We start from the raw sequence: 17,896 nt of genomic DNA on the forward strand, positions 1-17,896 counted from the left end.
GATTGATGGCCATGGGGGCGGTCCTGACTGGCCTGAGCAGGACCTTGATCTGGAACACGCGGGGGTTATTGGCTGCAATCACAGATTAGTCAAATTCCCAGCTGGCGTCTCTGAGCGGGGAGTTACCCGCGAAAAGGCCTGCGACTTCCTTCCTGCTTCGCTAAAACAGGCCTGGAGGATGAGGCCCTTGTACTGTAATTACACGGAGGCAGGAAGCAAATAACTAAGACCTGTCTTTGAGTGAGGAAGGAAGGAAAACATCCAGGGCTCTGGGGACCCTTCATCTTCTGTTCTGGAGGCCCTGGAATAATAAGACATGCCGTCTACTCCAGGACCTTTAAGCCCAGTGCGTAGGTGTTATCAGCCTTAGTCTACAGATAAAGGGATGGCGTGGTATCCATGGCCAAGGCAATATCAGTAAGCTGGGTCACCAGAGTGGGACTGATGGATGCCTCCGCCTGTCTGCAGCCTCCCTGGGCCTCTCTACTTCTCTCGTTAATTCAAGGTGCCCAAGAGGAAGGCAATGGCAGCCCACTCCAGTACCCTTGCCTGGAAAATCCCACGGACAGAGTAGCCTGGTAGGCTGCAGTACATGGGGTCACTAGGAGTCGGACACGACTGAGCGACTTCACTTTCACTTTTCACTTTCATGCATTGGAGAAGGAAATGGCAACCCACTCCAGTGTTCTTGCCTGGAGAATCCCAGGGATGGCGGAGCCTGGTGGGCTGCCGTCCATGGGGTCGAACAGAGTTGGACACGACTGAAGCGACTTGGCAGCAGCAGCAGTAAGGATGCCCAAGCAAGGAGGCTGCAGTCCAGCGTGCTTTCCTCAACAGTCTGTGAACCCGGGGAGGGTGGGGGGGGGTGCGGAGAACTTCCCCCTCTGCCCAGAGGGAGGGGCTCCCTCTTCTTTGCACAAAGGCAAGGATGCTGAGGTTCCGAAGACTGCATCTGCCCCTGCAGGGAAGCCGTCTCTACTTCCCCAGATAGACCAGCAGTGACCTAACATTAGCTGTTACCGCCGTCACATTTCTGGGCCTTAATTTGTATATTGAGAAGCGGGACTCCCACTGTCACCATCCCTGGAAGCTCCCTGAGACCAGGGTGGTCTCCATGGGGCTGTGTGCAGAGGCAGGGTTGACCACCAGATGCTTGGGTCCTGGAAGGGGGCGAGGTGACTCTCACCCTAGACCCTTCCCTATCTGGGTCCCTGGTGCTTCCTCCTGGTCATTCCAGAACCGAGGCTGGTGTCAGTGAGGGCAGGTTGCCCGGCCTGGACCGCGTAGGGGAGGGCACGGGGGACCGGATCTTCCCCACTTGGCTTCCGGAAAGAGCTCTGTGCGCAGAGTCTCTGGTTTCAGCACAGGCCAGGAGGCAGCGATGCAGCAGCCCATGGCCCCTTTCCCCCTCAGAGTATGAAGTTATCAAGAGAGGGTCTGCCCTGGCCCTGCCTTTGGCCTCCCCTCTCACCTGCATGACTGGCAGCCCCTGGAGAGTCTTCCCTCTTACAACTGTCTTCACTCCCTTTCTCAGCCCTGTGTGTGTGTCATTGTTCAGTCATGTCCAACTCTTTGTGACCCTATGGACTGCAGCCCACGAGGCTCCTCTGTCCATGAGATTTTCCTGGCAAGAACACTGGAGTGGGTTGCCATTTTTTTTTCTCCTCCAGAGGATCTCCCTGACTCAGGGATCAAACCTGCATCTCCCATGTCTCCTGCATTGCAGACAGATTCTTTACCACTGAGCTACCAAGGAAGCCCTTTCTTAGCCCTGCAGACTCCTATTCGTTCTTCAGGACTTACCTGCCTTGCTCCAGTGCACGCACCTAGACCTCCGAGGGTGAGCAATACTCCACTGAGCTGAGCCCACAGCACCCAGCACAGGCCTGCGCACAGAGGTTCTCTGCTTCTGTGTTTTGAACAAACGGGTAAATGCCTGCCTGAGGGGTTCTCACAGGTTCTTTATGACCTTGGCCTGCTCCCCTTTCCTGTGGGGCTGCAGCTTGCAGGGCCTGGCCCGGGGAAGCCCTCCTTCCCTTCCCCATGGGCGCAGGCCCATTAAGCCGCCATCTTCTCTCACCTCATTATCACCTTGGCCTGGTGTACTGAGGGAGGCCTGAGCCCCTGGGGGTCCAGGGCTGTCCCCTCTGCCTTCCCACTAGAAGTGTTGCCCCGGGAAGGTCAGATAGAGAAAATCCCAGCGCCTAGGGGGGAGTGTCTTCCCTGTCGATTTGAAAAAGGCCATCTCTCCTCAAACTCATTATACTCATCCCAGGCAGCAGCGGGAGCCCTGGGTCAAGGCACCTTCAGGTGGGCGGCTTCCCAGAGCCCCTGTGGCCTTTATCTCTGAGGCTGGGAGATAAGATCCCAGGGCTTGGCTCTCACGCTGAGCGATGGATGGGGGAGCAGGAGCCATAAAGTGGGGTGGGACTGACAGTTTAGGACGGGATCCTGGGAAGCCTAAGCTTTGAACTCTCCCCTCGGAGGGGAGGGGGCCTTTATGACCAGGCTACTCTGGGGCTGGTGAGAGAGGAGGGCTCTTAGGGTGGGAATGAGGCCCCGGTCTGCAGGGTGAGACCCCAGAGCCCAGGGAGGTGGGACCAGTGGCGGAAACGGCTCCATCCCGATTTATGGACTTGTAAACGACACCATTAAGAGGAAGCCCTCACCTTGGCTGGAAACAGCTGTGTAAGCCCGCAGTAAAGCTGGCAGTCCGCCAACTAACGCCTGGCGTCCCCGGGTGGGGGTAGGCGGTGGGGGTGGGGTACAAGGCCGTACCAGAGACCCCATCACTCGGCTGTACTGCGGGACTTGGATTGTGACCATTCGTGAGACGGGGGCTGATTATGGAAATACTGACTACATATTCTCTCCCAACTCCCCAAAAGGAGAAAAAAAATTGCAGAAATCTTTGAGTCATCACGTGCAAAGTCAGCCCCGAGAAATGGACACCAAGAAGAAGCTCAGGTCCACAAAAAAAAGTGGTGGTGAGGGGTGCTTAGAGTTGGCTGCTTATGGGGCCAAGAGATGAGCCCTTGAGCCACTTGGGTGTCAGATCTGCTTTTATATAAAAGTAGACATAGTGATGCCCTTCTAAGGGTGGCCGCAATGATTCAGCAAGAGAAAGGAGAATGACTTGACTTTTGATGTACTCAAGAAGTGAGAGATCTTGGGCTTCCCCAGTGGTCCAGTGGCTAAGACTCTGCGCTCCCAGTGCAGGGGGCCCGAGTTCAATCCTTGGTCAGGGATCTAGATCTCGCATGCTGCAACTGAAAGAGCCTGTGTGCTGCAACAAAGATCGAAGACCCCACATGCCTCAGTGAAGACCCAGTGCAGCCAAATAAATAAATAAAAATATTAAAAACAAAAAAAAGAAGAAGTGAGCAATTGTTTTCTCTTCAAATGACAGCAAAACAAAATGGAAATGTGGGACCTGGGCACTTTTTGTGTGTATGTTCCCATGGAATTAGCTAACATGGCAAAACCAAGACAAGACTCCCAGCTGCCTGAGAGCAGGGACAGCCCTGTCTGGCTCAGTTTTATTTGCTCAGTTGCTAATAAAAAATCTGGTCTGGAACATGGAGAATGCTTTCAGTAAAGGTTTGGTGAATGAGTAAAATAGGAAGCAAAGGGACCAAGGAAAGGTGGGAGGGAAATAAAGTTATTTTTCCTCTGGACTCAGGCTAGGAGTGGGAACCTAGAGGAAAGAAGGGACATTTGCTGGTCCCCATTTTGATCCAATACATCATAAAGCTGGCTTCTCGCAAGAACCAACAGGGCCCTAGGATAACTGCCCAAGTGCTGTCTTGTTAGAGAACAGGTAGATTCACACGTTTCGTGGGCATGTTATTTACTTTGCTGCAAATAACTTCTGTGTCCCCTGTTTTCTCCTCTCAAATGATGAGACTTAAATGAGATAATGTGAGTAAAGCTGTGAACACAGTTATTGGGAAACAGTGAGTGTTCAATACATGTTGAATATTATTAGACTTCAGGATGGAGGAGCTGGCTCAGCGTCATTAAATAACTTGGCCAATTCACAAAGCTACCAAGTGTCACAGCCTGGATTCCCACTTGGCTGTGAAAGCTCCTGCCCTGGATTCTGCCAGGTTCAGGAGCTGATGAGACGCCAGAAGGGGTGATGCATGGACTACCTCCTCCACCTCAACTAGGTGGTCTAGGAATTTATCATCAGATATAACTACCAAAGAATTCTTTTGCCATATAATTTACATGCTGAGGTCCTAAAAACACTGGGGCGGTGAGAATCCTTATCTTGTCAGGAGGAATACCTTCATTCATTATGCAGCCACCAAGCAGGTAAATAAACAAACACAAACCAAAAGGAGACAAGATATCAGGCAAACATTTCCAGAGCCCTTGCTGGGCGGGCCTGAGCCAGGAGATGCGGGGACCCCCAAGCTCCCCGACTTCACCACACGGCCCTTCACCTCCCACCTCCCCGGGGTCAGTGTTTGCTATTCACTGACTGTGGGAAGTGGACGGTCCTCAGTGTTGTATGTTGCACGAACATTAGTTTCATAAGATGCATGACTCTGAGGGACTTTGAGTTCAGACAAATTTGGGACAAATTGTGTTACACACACGATGACTTCGTTCCTGCAGGATTTTCCCTGAGCTTTTATAGGCTCTCTGAACTGGAGACTCCTTTGGGGCTGAGCTGGCCTCTGCGGTGCCCCAAGTGCAGATGACTATGAATGCCTTCTATTTTTTCAGGAACCACCTATTAATATGCATTAACCCTGAGCAGACGTTGGGGGGAGGCTCCTTAGCAGGAAAAAGATGGGGACACAGGCTTCCTAGGAGGCCCTCCCGGCCCTCCCGCAGGCAGTGGCCCCAGCATCCCTTTGGCATTGCCTGGAAGACAGCAGATCTCTTTCCCAAAACTCTTGGGGCTGCCTGGGATGCCATACTACCTTCCACCTCTGGGCATCAGTTTCTCGTCTGTGTAACAGGGAAACAGGAGGACACGCGACATTGCCCATCATCTGTAATTCTTTAATGATCCCCAGTGAAAGGGATTCCTCAACCCAGGAATTACCAGGGTGCCTCCGCGTCTGAGAGTCTAGTCTGATTTTTGCTGTGGCTTCAGTATTTTAAAATGCTTTGGGGGTTTATCACATGCCTATATAGCTCTTACCACGTGTCGTGTTTACAAATGTTGACTCATTTGATCCTCACCTCAATGCCAGTATAGGAAGTCACCTATATATATTCATCCCCTTTTTACAGATGAGGAACTGAAGCCCAGAAAGAATTGGAATCTGAGCAGCCTGTCTCCAGCATCGGTCCATGCTTTGGTGTCTCCTCTGAAAAACTGACCCAAGTGAAACGGGTTTCAAGCTCCCAAATGGCTTTTCATCTTCCCAGGAGGGATGGAATAAAGGAGGTAGAGAGGAAAGAAGGCTAATGTGTAGAAAAAGGAGAAACGTTGGAGGGAAATAGGGCAGGAGGATTTTGGGATCCTGGCTCTCTTTCTATTTGGGCAAAAAAAAAAAGAGAGAGTCTTTGGGCACTTTTGCTAGAATTGGCCCAGCCCCTGATTCACCTGGGATTCTGGTTTCTCTCTGCCTGGGGCACCGCCACTGCTCGTGACTTCCTGGCGATACATCTAACAATTCCACACACTTTTCATTCCATCTTGGGAAGTACCTGGCAGATGCTCACACCCTGGACCTGCTGTTCAGGGTCCCAGATCAGCAGAGAAAACTCCGGAGAGACAGCTCACCTGTGCTTTGGCCATACCTGCCACATTCCATTCTTCAGGTCTTAAAAGCCTCCTATTCTTTTACAAATCACTGGTTCAGGCCTAAATTATCCAGATAATGGAGCCACCTGGCCCGTCATTTTGTTGGCATGGACACCGTTTCTGTGTAATCTGAGAATATTCTATCTGCCGCGGAGTTTCTTCCAAAGGCATTATTTCTAACCTTCTTTAAGAAACAAATTTCCTGTTGCCATGGAGATCATGTTTTCGGCTAATTTGCTCAGGCTCAGAAGCCAGGGCTGGAAGACGGTCTCTCCTGTTCCCTGATCGTCTACCCTGGAGAATCCTGGGTTTTCTTCTTCCCAGAGGCTCCCAGACCCTAGCAACCTCTGAATGAGACAATTCAGGTGATGGTCACATTTGGTTTCAAATTTTAAAATCTTTGACATCAAGTATATAGACACTGTTGTTTTGTCTTAATGCAGAAACAAATGAAATAAATATCCAGGGTGGCTAAGTTTTGTAAATACATGCCTTCTGGAATCTGTTTATGAAGGATTAAATGAGAGATTTCAGAACTAGAAAAGACTAGAACATTCAGACAGCAGAAAAGGTGCTTCTTGGGCATAAACCTGGCCCCCGCTGAGGTGGACCAAGGGAGGCAGAAGAACAGAACACACACTTTGCCTCCAGGGAGGTTGCAATCTGGTGAGAATTAAATTGCTTCAGAGCTCAGAGGGATCTCAGCAAGCATCTCCTGTAATACTCTAATTTTACAAAGTGGGAAATTAATCTAAATTCTCAAAGCCAGTCCTCGGGAGATTTTTTAAATCTGAAGTCTTAACTCGCAGTCACTTGGGACAAAGCCTTCTTAGAGCTGGACCCCACATTGCCCCCCTCCACCTGTCCCACTGACACACTCTGCTCTCTGCAGATGCTATGTCCAGTTTCTCCCCTCTGTGTCCTTGCATGCTGAGGTCTCACTCCCTGCATGCACTTTCACCCCACTGGACGTTTTTTGCTATCCTTCAAGACTCTCCACAAGTGACGCTTTTTCTGGAATTCTCTAGGCTGGGTCAGGCGTCTTCTAGAGCCTGTCACACTGCTGCAATTACTTGTGTGTTTGACTTTCTTGTCTGGTGGATGGTGAGCCCCTTGGGGATGGTGTTCAATTCCCCTCTGTGTTAGAGTGCCCCTGGAAACACCCGGGGCAGAAAAAATGCTAATGAGTGACTGAAGACATCAAGGATCCCAACAGCGACATGTGAGAGCTTCCCACGCACCAGGCACAATGTCCATGTATTCAGTTCAGTTCAGCTGAGTCGCTCAGTCATGTCTGACTCTTTGTGATCCCATGAACTGTAGCACGCCAGGCCTCCCTGTCCATTACCAACTCCTGGAGTCCACCCAAACTCATGTCCATTGAGTCGGTGATGCCATCCAGCCATCTCATCCTCTGTCATCCCCTTCTCCTCCCGCCCTCAATCTTTCCTAGCTTCAGGGTCTTTTCAAATGAATCAGCTCTTCGCATCAGGTGCCCAAAGTATTGGAGTTTCAGCTTCAACACCAGTCCCTCCAATGAACACCCAGGACTGATCTCCTTTAGGATGGACTGGTTGGATCTCCTTGCAGTCCAAGGGACTCTCAAGAGTCTTCTCCAACACCACAGTTCAAAAGCATCAATTCTTTGGCGCTCAGCTTTCTTTATAGTCCAACTCTCACATCCATACATGACCACTGGAAAAACCATAGCCTTGACTAGATGACCCTTTGTTGGCAAAGTAATGCCTCTGCTTTTTAATATGCTGTCTAGGTTGGTCATAACTTTCCTTCCAAGGAGTAAGTGTCTTTTAATTTCATGGCTGCAGTCACTATCTGCAGTCCATATATTAGCTGTGTCTTAGTCCATCCTGGTGGCTATCATAACTAGCACAGACTGGGTGGCTTATAAACAGCAGAAATGAATCGCTCACAGTTCTGGAGATTGAAAGTTGGAAATCAGGGTTCCAGCACAGTCAGGTGAGGTCTCTTTTCCAGGTTGCAGACAGTTGATTTCTGACTGTGTCCTACAGAGACGGGGGAGCCTGGTGGGCTGCCGTCTATGGGGTCACACAGAGTCGGACACGACTGAAGCGACTTAGCAGCAGCAGCAGCCTTACATGGTAAAAGCGGTAAGGAGCTCTGGGGAAGGGGTCAGGCATCTCTTTTAAAAGGGCACAGATGCCCTTCATGAAGGCTCCATCTACCCTCATTGGCTTAAGCACCTCCAAAAGGCCCCAACTACAAATACCATTGACTTTGGGGGTTAGCATTTCAACATGTGAATGTTGGGGGGACATAGACATTCAGACCCTGGCAGATTCACTTACCTCTCTCCCTGATCCTAGGAGGTGGTACGATTATTACTCTGTTTTCTGTGAAGGAGACTGAAACGCTGTGAAATGACTTGCTTAAGCCTCCCAGCTGGAGAGAGCCGAAGTGGAGAGATCCAAATCCTGGTAATATGCCTTCAGATCTTCCACTTTTAGCAGCTACTCTGGATGCCTTTCTGATCAACACACAGCCCTCTGCTCTAGGTATAAATCTCATTTTGGGGTTGAGGAAATGGGCACTTAATGATTGATAAAAGGACTAGTCCAAGGTCACACAAGCTGGGATGTCTGGCTTGGAAGCAGATGGTCTTGTTGCTTCATTATACTACATCTAAATTAATGTGTGAAACAACATGGCAGTGACTATAAGTGTTTTAGGGACAAATTTAGAAAATTTTCTTATTTTCCTTTACAATCTCTGCTGTAAGTAAATACTTCAGTTCAGAGCTAGTTCCTACTCTATAGTGCAGAAACCCCCAAGGCTTTTCTATTCTTTGTGTATCTGAGACATCGAACTTGAGTGAGTTGGGGTGGCGGGGGTGAGGGAGGTCAGCCCTCTCCATCAGATGGGACCATCCCTGAGATCAAGAACACATGGGTTTTATCTTGATTCTGTTCAGTCAGTTCAGTTCAGTCACTCAGTCGTGTCTGACTCTTTGCAACCCCACAGACTGCAGCACGTCACGCTTCCCTGTCCATCGCTATCTCCCAGAGTTTGCTCAAACTCATGTCCATTGAGTCGGTGATGCCATCCAACCATCTCATTCTTTGTCATTTCTGTCTCCTCCTGCCTTCAATCTTTCCCAGCATCAGGATCTTTTCCAATGAGTCAGTTCTTCGAATCATGTGGCCAAAGTATTGGAGTTTCAGCTTCAGCATCAGTCCTACCAATGAATATTCAAGACTGGTTTCCTTTAGGATGGACTGGTTGGATCTCCTTGCAGTCCAAGGGACTCTCAAGAGTCTTCTCCAACACCACAGTTCAAAAGCATCAATTCTTTAGCGATCAGCTTTCTTTATACTCCAACTCTCACATCCATACACAACTCCTGGAAAAACCATAGCTTTGACTAGACGGACATTTGTTGGCAAAATAATGTCTCTGCTTTTTAATATGATGCTAGGTTGGTCATAGCTTTTCTTCCAAGGAACAAGCATCTTTTAATTTCATGGCTGCAGTCACCATCTGCAGTGCTTTTGGAGCCCAAGAATATACTGTTTCTGTTGGTTCTGTTACTACTATTCAAATTAATACCTGAATGAGGTTCTATCACTTGGACTTTTCAATCAATAGAATAAATAGAAAGGAATTAATCCTCTCCACTTGAGAGATGAAGATGCTGGCACCTGTCTATATAAGGGTCCCTAGGAAGACCCAGGTGGCGCTAGTGGTAAAGAATCTACTTGCCAATGCAGTAAACGCAAGAGATTTGGATTCGTTCCCTTGGTCAGGAAGATTCCCCGGAGTAGGAAATGGCAACCCACTCCAGTATTCTTGTCTGGAGACTCCCATGGACAGAAGAGCCTGGTGGGCTATAGTCCACGGGGCTCACAAGGAATTGGACACAACTGAGCTTCGATAGCATAGCATCCATAGGGAGACCCAGCTAACTGCAATGTGTCCCTGGTATGTGATGTCCATTTTAATTGCTAGGGGATTGGGAAATCTTTCTAGTTTAGAAGAGGGGTGCTGGCCGGAGGAACTGTTAGGGTGATTTTGCTATAGGTGCTACCTTCTCCTGGGGGCTCATTTGTCCAGGTCAGGCTGGTCAACCAGGTGTTGCAATAATGGGTTCAGAAGAGAGCTGGCCTGAAGCAGGCACCTCCTTCACTTTGTGTATGTACAGTGGAAACACGAGGGAAATATCAACATACTGATAACCTTGGCACTACACTGACCAGCCAGTCTTCCTAGGTAGACCTTGTTTTGCCCTAACGGTGATGTTTGGTCCTGTTTGTTTCAGCCTTCAGCTTTCAATGCCCTCCTCACTGGGCTCCTGGAGACCCATCACCGTATGACTTCGAATCATCATGTAACCGCTGGCACTGCCTGCAGTAGGCTACAGATGGACTCTAGTTAATACCCACAAGTATTACTGGCAAAGTGGTGCCAGTCCATGCTGTGGCATCATACCCAGCAGATGGGTTTAACCACTGGTGCTGCTCTAGGCCCAGCCAAATCAGGAGACCCCCAATGGTCAGGATGATAGGTTATCAGAGCATTGCCGCAGACCACACAGACAGCTGCCCAGAATCTCGCTGCTGTCCGCCTTGCTACCTAATCAGTCACCGTGACCTCCCCCAGCTGTTCTGACATTCCGTTCTCAAGGTCTAAGGGATGCTCCGTGGTCAGACTAGATGTTACATTGTCTGTCCAGCAGGTTCCTAGTAAGGGAAATGGAAACACACGTGGTGTGGTAGCCTCCACTTCAAGGATAAGCAGAGTGGAGTCACATTTGCAGTGAGACTTGGTGTTTGCAAAGGAGGCAGGGAGGGGGCCGTGTGAGAGGAGGGTGTTGTTCATTGTTTAGTCACCAAATCGTGTCCAACTCTTTGTGATCTCATGGACTGCAGTACACCAGGCTTCCCTGTCCTTCATCATCTCCCAATGTTTGTTCAAACTCATGTCCATTGAGTTGCTGATGCCATCCAACCATCTCATCTTCTGTGGGCCCCTTCTCCTCTTGCCTTCAATCTTTCCCAGTGTCAGGGTCTTTCCCAATGAGTCATCTCTTCATATTGGGTGGCCAAAGTATTGGAGCTTTGGTTTCAGCATCAGTCCTTCAGGGTTGATTTAGGATGCAGCATCACAAAGCCAAAGAACCAAGAAAACCACTATCTAGAAGTAGCTGCTTGGGATCAAGAACTTTGGAAGAGAGCCTTCTTTCATCCCTTCGGGTAGGCATCCTCATTCCCAGTTAACAGATGAAGAAACTGAGGTCCAGGGAGATTGCCACCTTGTGATGAGTGACAGAATGAGCTAAGTCTGATTCCCAAGCCAGGCTTTTTTCCACTCTACAGTCTCACCAGAATCAGCCCCTAAACAAGGTTCATGTTCCGCGTCGTTCATTATACATGGAAAGAGCTTCTGAGGCCTGTTGAGGTTGATTTGCATAATTCATTTTTAGAACATTAATTAGCCGGGATGTGTAATAGTTCTTGTGCCAATTTGTGTTTCAATTTCAAATGCAAATACAAATTAACAAATGTTATTCCTGTGGCACCTTAAGGATGAAACATTTGCTGCTCATCGTGAGTATTAATCTTTACATTTCTGAAACTATGGCTGATAGAAGCAATAATAGCTTCTAATTTGCAGGATTGAGAAAAAAATCTAGTCTGGCAGGGGGATGGGTGGTAAGAAGTAATTCTTTTTCGGTAAAAGAAAACTACAGTTAGGCAGCCATCCACCCATCCATGTATCCACCCATGCGTTTAATAGTATTGAGTACCAACTAAGTGTCAGACTTTGTGGAAGGAGACAGAGATTATACAAGGGTGCACACACCTGGTGGGAGAGAGAGTAAGGTAAATAAACAAGTACACTATATTGTGACAGGGTTTAGAATGTGTGCAGGCATACAAGCTCAGTCGTGTCTGACTCTTTGCAACCCCATGGACTCTAGCCTGCCATCCTCCTCCATCCATGGAATTATCCAGGCAAGAACACTGAAGTGGGTTGCCATTTCCTTCTCCAGGGGTTTAGATTAGACATAAGCTTTTCAGAACAAAAAAACCTAGAAGGTGCCAGAAGTGCTTCTGAGGAATTGGGACACTGAGCAAGCTGAGTCTTGATGTGGAAGTTGGAGAAAGCCAGGTATAGGTGGATTGGTGGTGGCCAGAGTGAGGGTAGCAGTGAGAATACGGTGAGAGGAGAACTTTATGAGCAACCTGGTGGATTCAGGGAATGCCAAGCCATTTGGCCCAGCTGGAACTCAGGGGTACTTGGGGTGTGGTATCAGGAGTAAAATGAGCAGACTTGTCTGTAGGCTACATTGCTTGGAATTCACCCTGCAGAACTTTGAGAGCCACTGTCTGAAGGAGCTAGTCAGACTGACACTTGGGAAACCTTACTCTGGAGCCTGCCTGGAGGATGTTTGTGGGAAGAAGGCTTTAGACTTGGAGTTAAGAGACTGCACGAATAACCCTTCAGGAGGGAAGTGATGCTGATTGGAGTGGTGGAGGAATTAGAGAGGGGGAGACATCAAAAAGAGGTATTTTAGGAATCTAGTTATTGGAGAGTTACTAATTCTTCCTTCTGGGCTGTTCCACTCTGAAAAAAGAAAGGGTTGATGAGATTAATTTCATTCCATTACTAATTTACTCAGCATACATTTATTTCATACTTACTTTTGGTCAGTTCCTATGCCATGTGCTGGAATCTAAAGATGTTAAAGGACATAATCCCTGCTTCTAGGAAGTGTACAGTAGAATGGAAGGGTCAGAGGCCACTCTTGTTATCTATCGTGTGTGAGGAACTACCCCCCAATTCAGCATTTTCCCAGGGGGCACTAGTGGTAAAGAACCTGGGATGGGACGATCCCCCAGAGGAGGGCATGGAAACTCACTCCAGTACTCTTGCCTGGAGAATCCCATGGGCAAAGGAGTCTGGCGGGTTATAGTCCACGGCGTCGCAAAGAGTCAGACGCGACTAAGGATGCACATAATCTCTTCTGACGCTATGGGCAGCTCTATATGCAATTGGGTCGGTCTTTTGGTGAATTTGGGTCTCTCAGGACTTCCCTGGTGGCTCAGATGATGAAGCGTCTGCCTACAATGTGGGAGACCTGGGTTCGATCCCTGGGTCGGGAAGATCCTCTGGGGAAGGAAATGGCAACCCACTCCAGTACTCTTGCCTGGAAAATCCCGTGGATGAGGAGCCTGGTGGGCTACAGTCCATGGGGTCACAAAGAGTCGGACATGACTGAGCAACTAAACTTTCATTTTCACTTTGGGTCTCTCATGAGATTGTAACCACTCCAATCAGCATCGCTTCCCTCCTGAAGGGTTATTTGTGCAGTCTCTTAACTCCAAGTCTAAAGCCTTCTTCCCACAAACATCCTCCAGGCAGGCTCCAGAGTGAGTTTTCCCAAGTGTCAGTCTGACTAGCTCCTTCAGACAGTGGCTCTCAAAGTTCTGCAGGGTGAATTCCAAGCAATGTAGCCTACAGACAAGTCTGCTCATTTTACTCCTGATACCTCACCCCAAGTACCCCTGAGTTCCAGCTGGGCCAAATGGCTTGGCATTCCCTGAATCCACCAAGTTGCACATAAAGTTCTCCTCTCACCGTATTCTCACTGCTACCCTCACTCCAGATCCAGCAGTAGGATCTGCTGGGAACTTTACTAGAATGAAGTATCCAAGACGGCTTCTTTCTCCTGCACACCTTAGTGGTCTATCCTCACGTGGCCTCTCTCTCCGTGTAGCATCTCATCCTCAAGGACCTCTCAACATGGCCGTTTTCTTCAGGAGAGCAATTAGGCTTCTTAAACAATGGCTGACTTCTAAGAGTATAAAAGCAGAATCTTTCAGGGTCATTTTGGAATATTTTGTATTATTAGGGCCCATTTTTGGAGACAAGCTGTGACAGACATACATTGATAGTCTGTGCAAAATAAAATAATACTTTTTAAAAAAAGTTTTTATTGGAGTAGCGTTGCTCTATAATGTGTTATTTTCTGCTCTACAGCAAAGTGAATCAGCCATAGTTTACACACATGCCCTCTTGTTTGGGTTTCCTTCTCATTTATGTTGTCACAGCGCATTGAGTAGAGCTCCCTGTGCTATACGGTAACTTCTCACTAGTTGCCTATTTCACATACAGGAGTGTATATATGTCACTTCTGACCATTTGTGTAGTTGCTGATGCGGCAGCCTTCTAGTAGGTTCTTATCTACACTATTTCTTCTTCACAACAGCCCTTCAGGCAGACATTACCCTCCTTCCAAGGAAACTGAGATTCTGTAAGTAGATTGTGGCCACAGGGTTAACAAATGGTCTAAACCAGATCTGAATATCAATCCTTTGACCATAAAGCTCATACTTTCTTTACTCAGAAGGTTAATTTCACGATGATGCTGTAAAAGACTCTTAGAAGCCCAAGGGATAGTACCTAGCCCTGTTCAGTGGCAAGCGAGTGTATTTCGTGGCTGTAATGATACTTCATTTCTAAGCTTCCTCCCAGACCTAACACAGAGTTAATACTTCAAGTAAGTCACTGACCGCCTAGGGTAAATGAAACTCCATTGGGTGTTAACTTTCCGAAGGATAAGGCAAAAATACCTTGGTACTCTGGGACTCAGGCTAGAACAACGGGCTTTTAAGACTGACCCCAAATTGTCTTCATACTTAAATAGTGTGAATCTGGAAACTGTTACACAACACATCACACATGGAATGTGGCTCTACGACCCTCCACGCTTCTGATAGGGAGGTATGAAACGCCAGCAGCCTCTTGGTACAGAAAGATTGTTAGTTAAGTGAGTGGTGTCAAGTTCAGCACTGGCTAAGATTACTACTTTGTATTGCCATGGAAAATATCCGGAGTCTGAGAAAATAAAAACAAAAAGTGAACGTTTAGCATCATGTGGAGGATGGCATGCCAGGGAGATAGTTGAGAAAATATATGCTTTTACCCAGATAACAGTTCCTGAAGCATCTGCATGGTCAAGGCCAACCTTCCCTGTGAAAGTTTAATTTGAGTGATGTAATTCTCCACAGAGAGTGATTGTCCACCCTCTAAGGGCATATATCAGAATTTATCTTTCTTTTTTTGCCATGCCATTTGGCTTGTAGGATCTTAGTTCCCTAACCAGAGTTAGAACCATTTCCCGCCCCTCCCCGCCCCCCCGCGCTCCACAGTGGAAGCATGGAGTCCTAACTACTGGACCGCTAGGGAATTCTCTATATCAGAATTTGTAACCTTTGAATAATCTTTAGAAAGCCAAACAGGAATATATGTTAATAGATTGTAGCAGTTACAATCTACAGCTTGACTTTTGACAAGTTAAGGTCATAGTCCTAAGGAATATTTGTTAGGAGGGAACTCTACCAAATGAACATCAGAGAACCTTTCTTGAGGGGACCCAGTAAACTTCAACTTGAACCTGCAAATACTCAGCTTCTCTTCATTTGGAGAATATGATGGGAAGGGGTCACAATTCTAATCATAGCTTCTCTGGGACTCAGTTTACATAACTGTAACTAAGGAGGTTAGATTGTTCAGTGGCTCAGTCACGTCCGAATCTTTGCAACCCCATGGACTGCATCATGCCAGGCTTCTCTATCCTTCACCATCTCCCAGAATTTGCTCAAACTCATGTCCACTGAGTTGATGAAGTCATCCAACCATCTCATCCGCTGTCGTCCCCTTCTCCTCCTGCCTTCAATCTTTCCCAGCATCAGGGTCTTTTCTAATGAGTCAGTTCTTCACATCAGGTGGCCAAAGTATGGGAGCTTAAGCAGATTCAATGTCTTATTTATGGCTCAGTCTGCCCTTTACAAAATTTCTTTGAGTCTTTTCTTGTGAAGATCTGAATCTATCACTTTATAATTATTTTGTGTATTATCTTTTGATAGTCATTTTATATTATAAGGTTTGCTCACAGATGGAAGGACAGAGTGCTTACACCAAAAAAAAAAAAAAAAAAAATTCCCTAGAGTATTCACTGAATATAGATTCTCACATTTATCTAAAGCCATCTAAATTTACTTGTTCTAACATTCAGAATTTCACTCTTTCCCAATCAATGTCATATACCTGGCAAGGCTTTGAATTCCATTTATATTGTAATTCTGCAAATTGTAGGATTAAATTTTGGGTCTGATTTTCATTTGTGTCTTATATCCTTACCCCAAGTATGTAAGAAATTGGAGATTCTTTTAGGACTGACATAGAAGCTTTTTGGTTTTCAGGTTGTGTCTTGAGCTAAGTATTCAAGTATGATCTTGTCATTATCATATAAACTCTTGAATAGAGTCAGATACAGCATCTTCCCACCCATTCAACTTTTCTAACCTTTCTTTTCCTCCTTCCTGCCTCCCATCCTTCCCTTCCCCTCTCTCCTTCCCTTTCTTCCACTAACTTCGCTACTTTTTAATTAAAAATTATTTTTTCAGTTTTATTGTAATATAACTGATACACAGCACTAAGTTTATCATGACTTGATGTACATATGTTGCAAAATGTCATAATCGTTATTTCCAGTGCCACCAACAGCTTCATCTCTGAGCACTTCATCACAGACAACTGAGGTAACAATTTAAATAACTGTTTTGTCCCCACACAGCTATTCATCATGTTCTACTCAACCCTGATAACCAAACTTGGGCTGCTGATTTTGAGAGCTAGCTGCCCAGAGCCCATGACAGTTCCCGATGAGCTACTGGAGTGACCGCTGACCCTAATGCAGAAGCCAGGAGCCTACTGCCATTGGAACTTGGAGACCACCATCACCTGCTTCTGTTCTGAGTCAGAACAGAACTGACTCTTCCAGGGTCAGAACCCTCAGGTGCCACACTGCCGAGACCACTGTCTTGCTGCCAGCCCACACCCCACCACCTGTAATGACCAATCTGTTGTGCATTTTCTCAGCTGTATCTGGCTCTTTGAGACCCCATGAACTGCAGCACACCAGGCTTCCCTGTCCTTCACTGTCTCTCGGAGCTTGCTCAAACTCATGTAGAGTCGGTGATGCCTTCCAACCATCTTGTCCTCTGTCCTCCCCTTCTCCTCCCTTCATGGAGCTGTGTTATCTGACCAGAAACCCTGTGCCCCATCAGCTATCTGATGACTCTCTTGCTGCCACTAGAAGCAAAAGTAAGAAAACCATAATGGTTTCTCTCTTCATCCTGCCTTTCAAAATCTCCTGGCAGTGCCTCCCATTGGCAGGACTAAATCTGTAGCCATCTGGCAAGGGAATCTGGGCTTGCATAGAGTTTCCAGGCTTCCAACCTCCTGTGATTCAGAACAGAGCAAAGAAAAAAAAAACAAAACAAAACAAAAAAGGGGTTGGAACTGTTAGCAATAAGTAAAATGGTTGATGCCCATGTTATTCATGAGATAAGTCACTAGGCATAATATAAAATTGAAAAGAAAAATGAAATCTCTATGGTAACAATGGCCCCAATGGTTTCCTCCCTACATCCAAGTAATGTAACTTCCCAGCTCTTCTCATTAAGAAGTGGGGCCTATTTCCCCACCTCTTGAATCTAGGCCTGCCTTGTGATTTGCTTTAGCCAATAAAATATAGCAGAAGTGGTAGTATGTCAGTTCTGAGCCCAGACCTCAAAAGAGCCTGTGTATTTCCATGTGCTATCTCTGAATATTGCTTCCTCCATGAGCAAATGCCCAGGTTAACCTGTTGGAGATTAAGAGGTGACATGGAGGAGAGACAAGGTATAACAACTCAGGCCCCCCTAGATCAGTTAATTAACCTGGTGCTAAGTGTGGATGCATGAATGAACTCAGCCAAGAACAACTAACTTAGCATCCCAAGAAATTCTTTGTGATTTTGAGTCACCAAGTTTTAGAGTGGTTTATTATGCAGCTATAGCTAACTGATGTAGCTATCTGTTCCCAAGAGTACAAAATCTAGCATAGGGAGGAAGCATGCATGCAGACACACAGAATGGAGACACAAATGACAGGGCCTCATTGAATTGTATGGAAGGTCACATCCAAAATGTCTGCAAGGAGGATGGAGATTCTGTGGACCGAGTTCTCATGGCATCTTCCAGTAAGAGGTGAAACTTGAACTGGGCCTTGAAAAATAAGCAATATTTTGGTTGATCCTGA

At 47.1% G+C, this 17,896-nt stretch overlaps 1 long non-coding RNA gene across 1 annotated transcript; it reads left to right on the forward strand.

Annotated features, from left to right (window-relative positions):
• Positions 1–10,730: 10,730 nt before the first annotated feature.
• On the forward strand, positions 10,731–17,346 carry LOC145544902 (uncharacterized). Its single transcript, XR_014081695.1, has 2 exons — positions 10,731–10,998; positions 16,389–17,346. It is a non-coding gene; the product is annotated as an uncharacterized LOC145544902 (long non-coding RNA).
• Positions 17,347–17,896: the final 550 nt, after the last annotated feature.

The sequence above is a fragment of the Giraffa tippelskirchi genome, chromosome 4 (genome assembly GCF_054371585.1).
Source record: "Giraffa tippelskirchi isolate mGirTip1 chromosome 4, T2T-mGirTip1v1.2.pri, whole genome shotgun sequence".
Lineage (NCBI taxonomy): Eukaryota > Metazoa > Chordata > Mammalia > Artiodactyla > Giraffidae > Giraffa > Giraffa tippelskirchi.